The following is a 7939-nucleotide window of genomic DNA, read 5'->3' as shown; positions in this document are numbered from 1 at the left end:
ACACCACCCCCCTGCAACTCGCCCTCCAAGCCATTCACCATTCCAACTTGGAAATATATCGCCATTCCCTCAGTGTCACTGGGTCAAAATCCTGGAATTCCCTCCTTAAGGGCACTGTGGGCTACAGCCCACAGACTGCAGCAGTTCAAGAAGGCATCTTATCCCCACCTTCTCAAGGGGCAACAAGGATGGGCAATAAATGCTGGGCTCACCCAGTGTTGGCCCATATTCCCACGAATGAATAAAGAATTACTTTCCAAGTGCAGCCTCTGTTGTAAAGGGAACTGCAATAAGGCACTTAGACACAGCAAGCTTTTGTAAACATCAGAAATAAGTGCTTTCAATCCGCACACACCCCAGGCCTTGTCATCACATGGGCTGCTACTACACACAGCCCATTGACAGCTAATAGATTCCACTGGCAGCTATTCATTCACCCAGACTGTCTTTACCTACTCCTTTGTCCAACTGTGTTCCTTTTTTGGGCTATATCTCCGGTTTACTCCTATTCCCCATCCTATTTTCTGTATATAAAAAAATCTTTTTCCTAGTTACCATCAGTTCTGAAGAAGGGTCACTGGAACTGAAACATTAACTTTGATTTCTCTCCACAGTTGCTGCCAGACCTGCTGAGATTTTCCAGTGATTCCTGTTTTTGTTTCAGATTTCCCTCATTTGCAGTTCTATTAGGGTTCTTATTTGGTTTTAATCTGTATTTAGCAATGCTGGTTAATTTGTGTCTCTTTACCCAAGTGATCAGGCAGAACCCCCATATTTTCGGACACGTCTTGTGCGCATCCTTAACACTGCCATAACCTGGCAGACAGGTTGAACACCTCGACTAGTTGTGAATGCTGTTGCCATTTACTGTTGTTAGACAATACTCCTCTTGAGCATTCTCAAAATTATAGATTCCATCAAGAACATTTGCTGCTCTACTTTCCCCTGGGAACACTATTTAAACAGAGAAAAGCAAGGTGTTTGCTGTCACTTCAGTCCTTACTGAAACCAAATTCCAGTCATAGAAACAGACCCTTCGGTCCAACCCGTCCATGCCAACCAGATATCCCAACCCAATCTAGTCCCACCTGGCCTATATCCATCCAAACCCTTCCTATTCATATACCCATCCAAATCCCTCTTAAATGTTGTAATTGTACCAGCCTCCACCATTTCCTCTGGCAGCTCATTCCATACATGCACCACCCTCTGTGTGAAAAAGCTGCCCCTTAGGTCTCTTTTATATTTTTCCCCTCTCACCCTAAACCTATGCCCTCTAGTTCTGGACTCCCCGACCCTAGGGAAAAAACTTTGCCTATTTACCCTATCCATGCCCCTCATAATTTTGTAAACCTCTATAAGGACAACCAAAATTGTTTTGTCCCCACATCTTTTGCACAAATTCTTTGCTGACAGGAAGCATTCACTGGGTTAAATGATGCTGGCTACTTCCAGTGGGCAGCAACCGATATCTCACATCCCCCTGATTATTTTTAAGGCAAAAGTAGGGCAATTCTTGTTACGTGAGGAGGTGAAAGGTTATCGGAGTAGGTGGGGAATGTGGAGTAATCATATCAGCCCTGGATAGCAAGGAAGGGTCTGTGTGGGGTGTTCCTGATTTGTGTGTACGTGCTAATTTAAATAACTTGCACACTCTGTGGAGGATGTCGGACTTATTTCAAAGGACCTGTTCCTTGTGTCATCATTTCACCTTCCTCTGTTTCCACTATTTCATGGGAATAGTAGTCTGGCCTGTTACTGGCTGCTCTGGCAGTTCACTCCCTGGACAACAAACGCTACATCTGGCCCTGAGGCTTGCTGACAACAAATAACTGGCTTCATCCACGTAATGGCCAGTAGCCACTTCGGAGACATCTTACACAAAGAGAAATCTGTCTTTCTAAATGCCGCCCATTGCAATTCCCCCTCCAAGCCACTCACCATCCTGACTTGGAAATATATCACCGTTCCTTCACTGTCACTCGGTAAAGATTCTGGAATTCCCTTTCAAAGGGCATTGAGGGTTAGCCTACAGCACATCGACTGTGATGGTTCAAGAAGGCAGTTCACCCCCCACCTTCTCAAGGGGCAATTATGGATGGGTAATAAATGCTGGGCCCAGCCAGCATTGCCAATGTTCCATGAGTGAATTCTTTTAAAAAGCATTTTATTTGAGTGTAGCACCTTCTCCCATACTCTGGTGAAGATGTTTTTCCTGAATCCCCCTTTGGATATATTTGGAACACTCTTCAACTTATGACCTTAAATAAAAGTGAAATACAGCGGATGCTGGAAATCTGAAATAAAACAAAGTGTTAGAAAAGGTCAGGAGTTCTAAAGAAGTCATATTGGACTCTTAAGCATTAACTCTGTCTCTCTCCGCATAGACATTGCCAGTCTCTGCCATTTTCTGTTTTGCTTCAGATTTATAGCCCCTGGTTTTGGCTTCCTGTCAAGTGAAAACATTTGTATGTCTGCTCTTATCATATTAATTTCATAATTTTAAAGACCTCTATGTACTAACACCTTGAACTCCCTTTCCTAGAGATAAAAGCACTTACCAGTTCAGCATTTCCCAATATTGTTAACCTGTATAAAAGTTGTAAAGAAGACAGACTCCTACTTACAATATTGAGTGCTGAAACAGAATCTGTTAGCAAGTAGTGGAACAACACCGGTTCTGAACTCACCACCACCTCTTCGGTCATTGGGAAATGGGATGGTGCATAGTAAGTCTAAAAGTGCAGTCCATAATACCTCCCGGAAGTTAGCTCTATAAAGTATAGACAGCACACAAAAATATATCAAGGTTATGGGGAGAAAGCAGGAGAATGGGATTGAGAAACACATCAGCCATGATTGAATGGGCTGAATGGTCTAATTTCTGCTCCTATGTCTATGGTCTTATATGGAAGTGAGAATCACACACTGAGCCAAACCTGAAAAAGCAACATTTCCCGACAGTTCAATGTATCTAGTAACCAGTGAAAGATGCCACAAAGGTTTTTTTTCTCAAGTGTGTCCCAGGGCCCAGCTCACTCCGTTCCAATCTTCTAGCTCTTTCACTGCCATCTTGTGTGTACATGAGCAAGGCACATTTTCAAGCTGTGATTTATAGCAGAAAGCCTGGTGGATTCACCATGGTTGGAGCTGACAGTTAACACTGGCCGCTTAGGCAGCAAGTTGCCTCATTTAAATGTCCTTTTGCTTTAATGTCAATGGGTTAATGGGGCCTGTTGTCTTCCTGAGCTTTGCAAGATAAATTTTAATGTATCTTTTGACACCTGCCTGTGCTAGACAGCCTGTCGTTTTTGTCTTCTTACCTGTTTGATTTGATGTCAGAGGTCCAATTTGAATGAGGATCTGGAGATGAGCGACATTGACAAGAGGCAGCTGTCTCAAGAGTGAAGAAAGAAAATCTGATTCAATCGGTTTGCATTTCTCTATGAGTGAGCAGGAGACATTAAGATGTATTTAGTCATTTTCCCTGTAATATAGGAGCAGAATTAGGCCATTCAGCCCTTCTAGTCTATTCTGCCATTCGATCATGGCTGGTACATTTCTCAATCTCATTCTCCTGCCTTTTCCCCGTAACCCTTAATCCCCTTACTTATCAAGAACCTGTCTATCTCTGTCTGAAAGACACTCAATGACTTGGCCTCCACAGCCCTCTGCAACAATGAGTTCCACAAAGTCACCACCCTCTGGCTGAAGAGATTCCTCCTCATCTCAGTTCTAAAGAGTCGTCCCTTCATTCTGAGGCTGTGTCCTTGGGTCCTAGTCTCTCCTACTGATGGAAGCATCTTCTCTACAACCATTCTATTCAAGTCTCTCAGTATTCCACAAATTTCAATCAGATTCCCCCGTTAACCTTTCAAACTCTGAGTACAGACTCAGAGTCCTCAACTGCTCCTCTTATGACAAGCCTTTCATCCCTGGACTCATTGTTGTAAACCTCCTCTGGACCCCCTCCAACATCAACCCATCCTTTCTTAGATACAGGTTGGTGGATACGAGATGGTATTGAAGAGTAGTAACCTTCATTCTGCCAGCGACAGTGTGACAAAGGGGACTCATGCGTGGCCACCATTTTTCTACCTTTATATTTTGGTTTATTCTTCTGTGGTTTAAGGTGATGTCAGAGGGTGTGGCAACACAATACAACACTTTTGTAACAGGATACACGTGACAATAAATAAATCAAATCAAATAAAGGGCCCAAAATTGCTCACAATGTCCCAAATGCCGTCTGATCAGAAGCCTTATACAGCCTCAGGAGTACATCTCTGCTCTTGTATTCTAACCTTCTCAAAATGAATGCTAACATTGCATTTGCCTTCCTAACTGCTAAATGAACCTGCATGTTATCCTGAAGAGAATCCTGAACTAGGATTCCCAAGTTCCTGTGTGACCGAGTTCAGGATTCCCAAGTTCAGGGTGTAGGTTTACTCAAACCTACAGCTCAGCGAGCAAACCTACACCCTAAACCTCAACCTGAGCTACAAACCTTGCAATTCCCAAGTTTCTTTGTGACCCTGTGGAACTCCACTTGTCACCAGCTGCCATCCTGAGAAAGACCCCTTTTTTGCCACTCTCTGCCTTCTGCCAGTCAGCCAATCCTTTATCCCATGCCCTTAATTCCATGGGCTCTTAGTTTACTTAGCAGCCTCCCATGTGGCACCTCACCAAAAATTATCCCCATCGCTGTCTTATCTGCAACTTTGTGCACAAGGAAATGATGGGATCATTCACACAGGGCTGTGGTCAACTCCACAAGGAGCTGTGACTGGGTGATGGTGATCCACATGCCCAGTTTCCCGGGCAGCAACGAAAGCCTCTGTGATCCTGGGGAGGGACTGGAAAATGACATCGGACCCTGATCACTGTCCAGAAATCACAGCTGGAAACTGTGTGGGGATCAGAGGAAGCTGTTACCCTTGGGGTGACAAATCCTTAGCTCCTTATTGGGTGTACTCCAGAACTCTGTGGGATGCTAAGAGAAGTAATTGCTGGGTCCCGTGCTGAGATATTTCTATTACTGATGGTTATAGGTAAGGTGCTGGAAGACTGAAGGTTGGCTAACATGGTGCCACTATTTAAGAAAGGTGGTAAGGACAATCCAGGGAACTACAGACCAGTGAGCCTGATATTGGTTGTTGGAAGGAATTCTGAGGGACACAATGTACTTGTATTTGGAAAGGCAAGGGCTGATTAGGGAGAGTCAACATGGCTTTGCGCATGGGAGATCATGTCTCACGAACTTGATTGAGTTTTTTGAAGAAAAATGAAGAGGATTGATGAGGGCAGATGTGGATGTGATCTATACGAACTTCAGTAAGGCGTTTGACAAGGTTCTTCATTGGTCGACTGGTTAGCAAGGTTAGATCACATGGGATACAGGGAGAACTAGCCATTTGGTTACAGAACTGGCTCAAGGTAGAGGACAGAGGGTGGTGGTGGAGGGTTGTTTTTCAGACTGGAGGCCTGTGACCAGTGGTGTACCACAAGGACCAGTGCTGGGTCCTTGATTTGGATGTGATCATAGAAGGTACAGTTAGTAAGTTTGCAGATGACACCAAAATTGGAGGTGTACTGGACAGCGAAGTTGCTTACCTCAGAGTACAATGGGTTCTTGATCAGTTGGGCCAATGGACCGAGGAGTGACAGATGGAGTTTAATTTACATCTATGTGAGGTGCTGCATTTTGGAAAAGCAAATCTTAGTAAGACTTATACACTTAATGGTCAGGTCCTAGGGAGTGTTGCTGAACAAAGAGACCTTGGAGTGCAGGTTCATAGCTCCTTCAAAGAGAAGTCACAGATAGATAAGATAGTGAAGAAGGCGTTTGGTATGCTTTCGTTTATTGGTCAGAGTATTGAGGACAGGAGTTGGGAGGTCATGTTACAGCTGTACAGGACATTTTCCCTGGGTTGGGGGTGTCCAGAACTAGAGGGTATAGGTTTAAGGTGAGAGGAGAAAGATTAAAAAAGGAAGTAAGGGGCAGTTTTTTCATGTAGAGGGTGGTACATCTGTGGAATGGGCTGCCAGAGGATGTGGTGGAGGCTGGTACAATTGCAGGATTTAAAAGGCATCTGGATGGGTATATGAATAGGAAGGATTTAGAGGGATCTGGGCCAAGTGCTGGAAAATGGGTCTAGATTAGGTTAGGATATCTGGTCGGTGTGGATGAGTTGGACCGAAGGTCTGTTTCTATGCTGTACATCTCTATGACACTATGACAGGAGTTGGGGCTGTGGGCAATGTAGCCAGGTTGTGGGAAATGACTTGATAAACCCAACTCCTATGTTAAATGCTGACATTACTATTTCCTGGAGATAGAGGATAATTCCTGTTAGAATAATTTTCTTAATGTTAGACGTATTTAGTTGCCTAGACAGGATGCCTCAGTGGTTAGCACTACTGCCTCACAGCGCCAGGGACACAGGTTCAATTCCACCTTCAACTGTCTGTGGGGAGTTTGCATGTTTTCCCTATGTCTTTATGGATTTCCTCCCACAGTTCAAAGATGTGCAGGTTAGCGTGGATTGGCCATGCTAAATTGCATATGGTGTTCAGGGATGTGCAGGCTCGGTGGATTAGCTGTGGGGTTACAGGGATTGGGTGGGATTCTTTTCAGATTCTTTTCAATTGGCCGACCAGTTTGTATCTGCACTTAGGGAATCTATGATGTTAGCCTGATAGAACTTTTACTGTTACTATTATGGACTCTGATGCAGCCTATGTACGAGCAAGGAGCAAGCAGAGGCCACTTGGCCCTTCTAGCCTGCTCTCCTATTCAATAAAATCATGGCTGACCTGATTGTAACCACATCTCTCCATTCCTGCCTTCCCTCGACAATAATTCATCTGGTTGGTCATCAAGAATCTATCTCTCTGCCTTAAAAATATTTAAAGATTCTGCATCCACTGCCTTTGGAGGAAGGGAATTCCAACGCTCTGAGAGAAAAATAGATCTGTTTTAAATGAGTTTTTAAACCAAGACCTCAGTTCTAGATTCTCCCACAAGAGAAAACATCCTTTCCGCATCCACCCAGTCAAGTCCCCTCAGGGCATTATACATTTCAATTAAATCACTCTGACTCTTCTGAACTCCAGAGAATACAAGCCTGGTCTGCCTCGCCTTTCCTTACAAGGCTATCCACTCATTCCTGGTACTAGTCTCATAAATCTCTGAACTGCTTCCAACAGATTAACGGCATTGTGTAACTATAGTGAACAGTACTGTACACAGATCTCTAGTTGTAGTCTTATCAATTCACTAGGAGAAAGTGAGGACTGCAGATGCTGGAGACTGCACTCTATGGCTTAATGAACACGTAAAGATGCAACTATACTACTGCAATTCTCAATATACCAATAAGCCTTCACCTGAAGTTGTGGATGCACTAATGAAAAATCACAACTTTAAGTGAATCATTATTTCCCATAGAAAATGAAAAATCACAACTTTAAGTGAATCATTATTTCCCGTAGTACTGTATTAGGACTTGCTTTTCAGAATAAACCATTAAAGTATTATAACTTATCTGTTGAAATACTTTAAATAGCAAAATTCATAAACTGCTAAATCAAATAACTTTTAAATTTAAAAAAAAACTAACCTTCTACTTCCAGTACACATACCTCCCGCTTGCATTTACACAAATCTGAGCACCAGGAAGAAATTTTAATTTTTGAGGAGGGAAGGTGGAAGGCTGACAAAGTGAACATTGGAATAGTTAGGGTGTAGAGGTAACAAACTATGGGGAAGGGTTTCAGCAGAAGGGCAGACACTGACAATGTTACAATTGCCAAACGAGATACAGAATGCATGGGGTCAGAAGCTCAGTTCGGGACCACATAGAATCCCAAAGCTATGGATAATCTGGTTCAGTCTCAGGCAGTGGCCAGGGAGGGGATTGCAATCAAGGGTTTAGAA

This window comes from Chiloscyllium punctatum, chromosome 49 (genome assembly GCF_047496795.1).
Source record: "Chiloscyllium punctatum isolate Juve2018m chromosome 49, sChiPun1.3, whole genome shotgun sequence".
Lineage (NCBI taxonomy): Eukaryota > Metazoa > Chordata > Chondrichthyes > Orectolobiformes > Hemiscylliidae > Chiloscyllium > Chiloscyllium punctatum.
The sequence above is the reverse complement of the archived record's forward strand: the minus strand, read 5'-3'. Positions refer to the sequence as shown.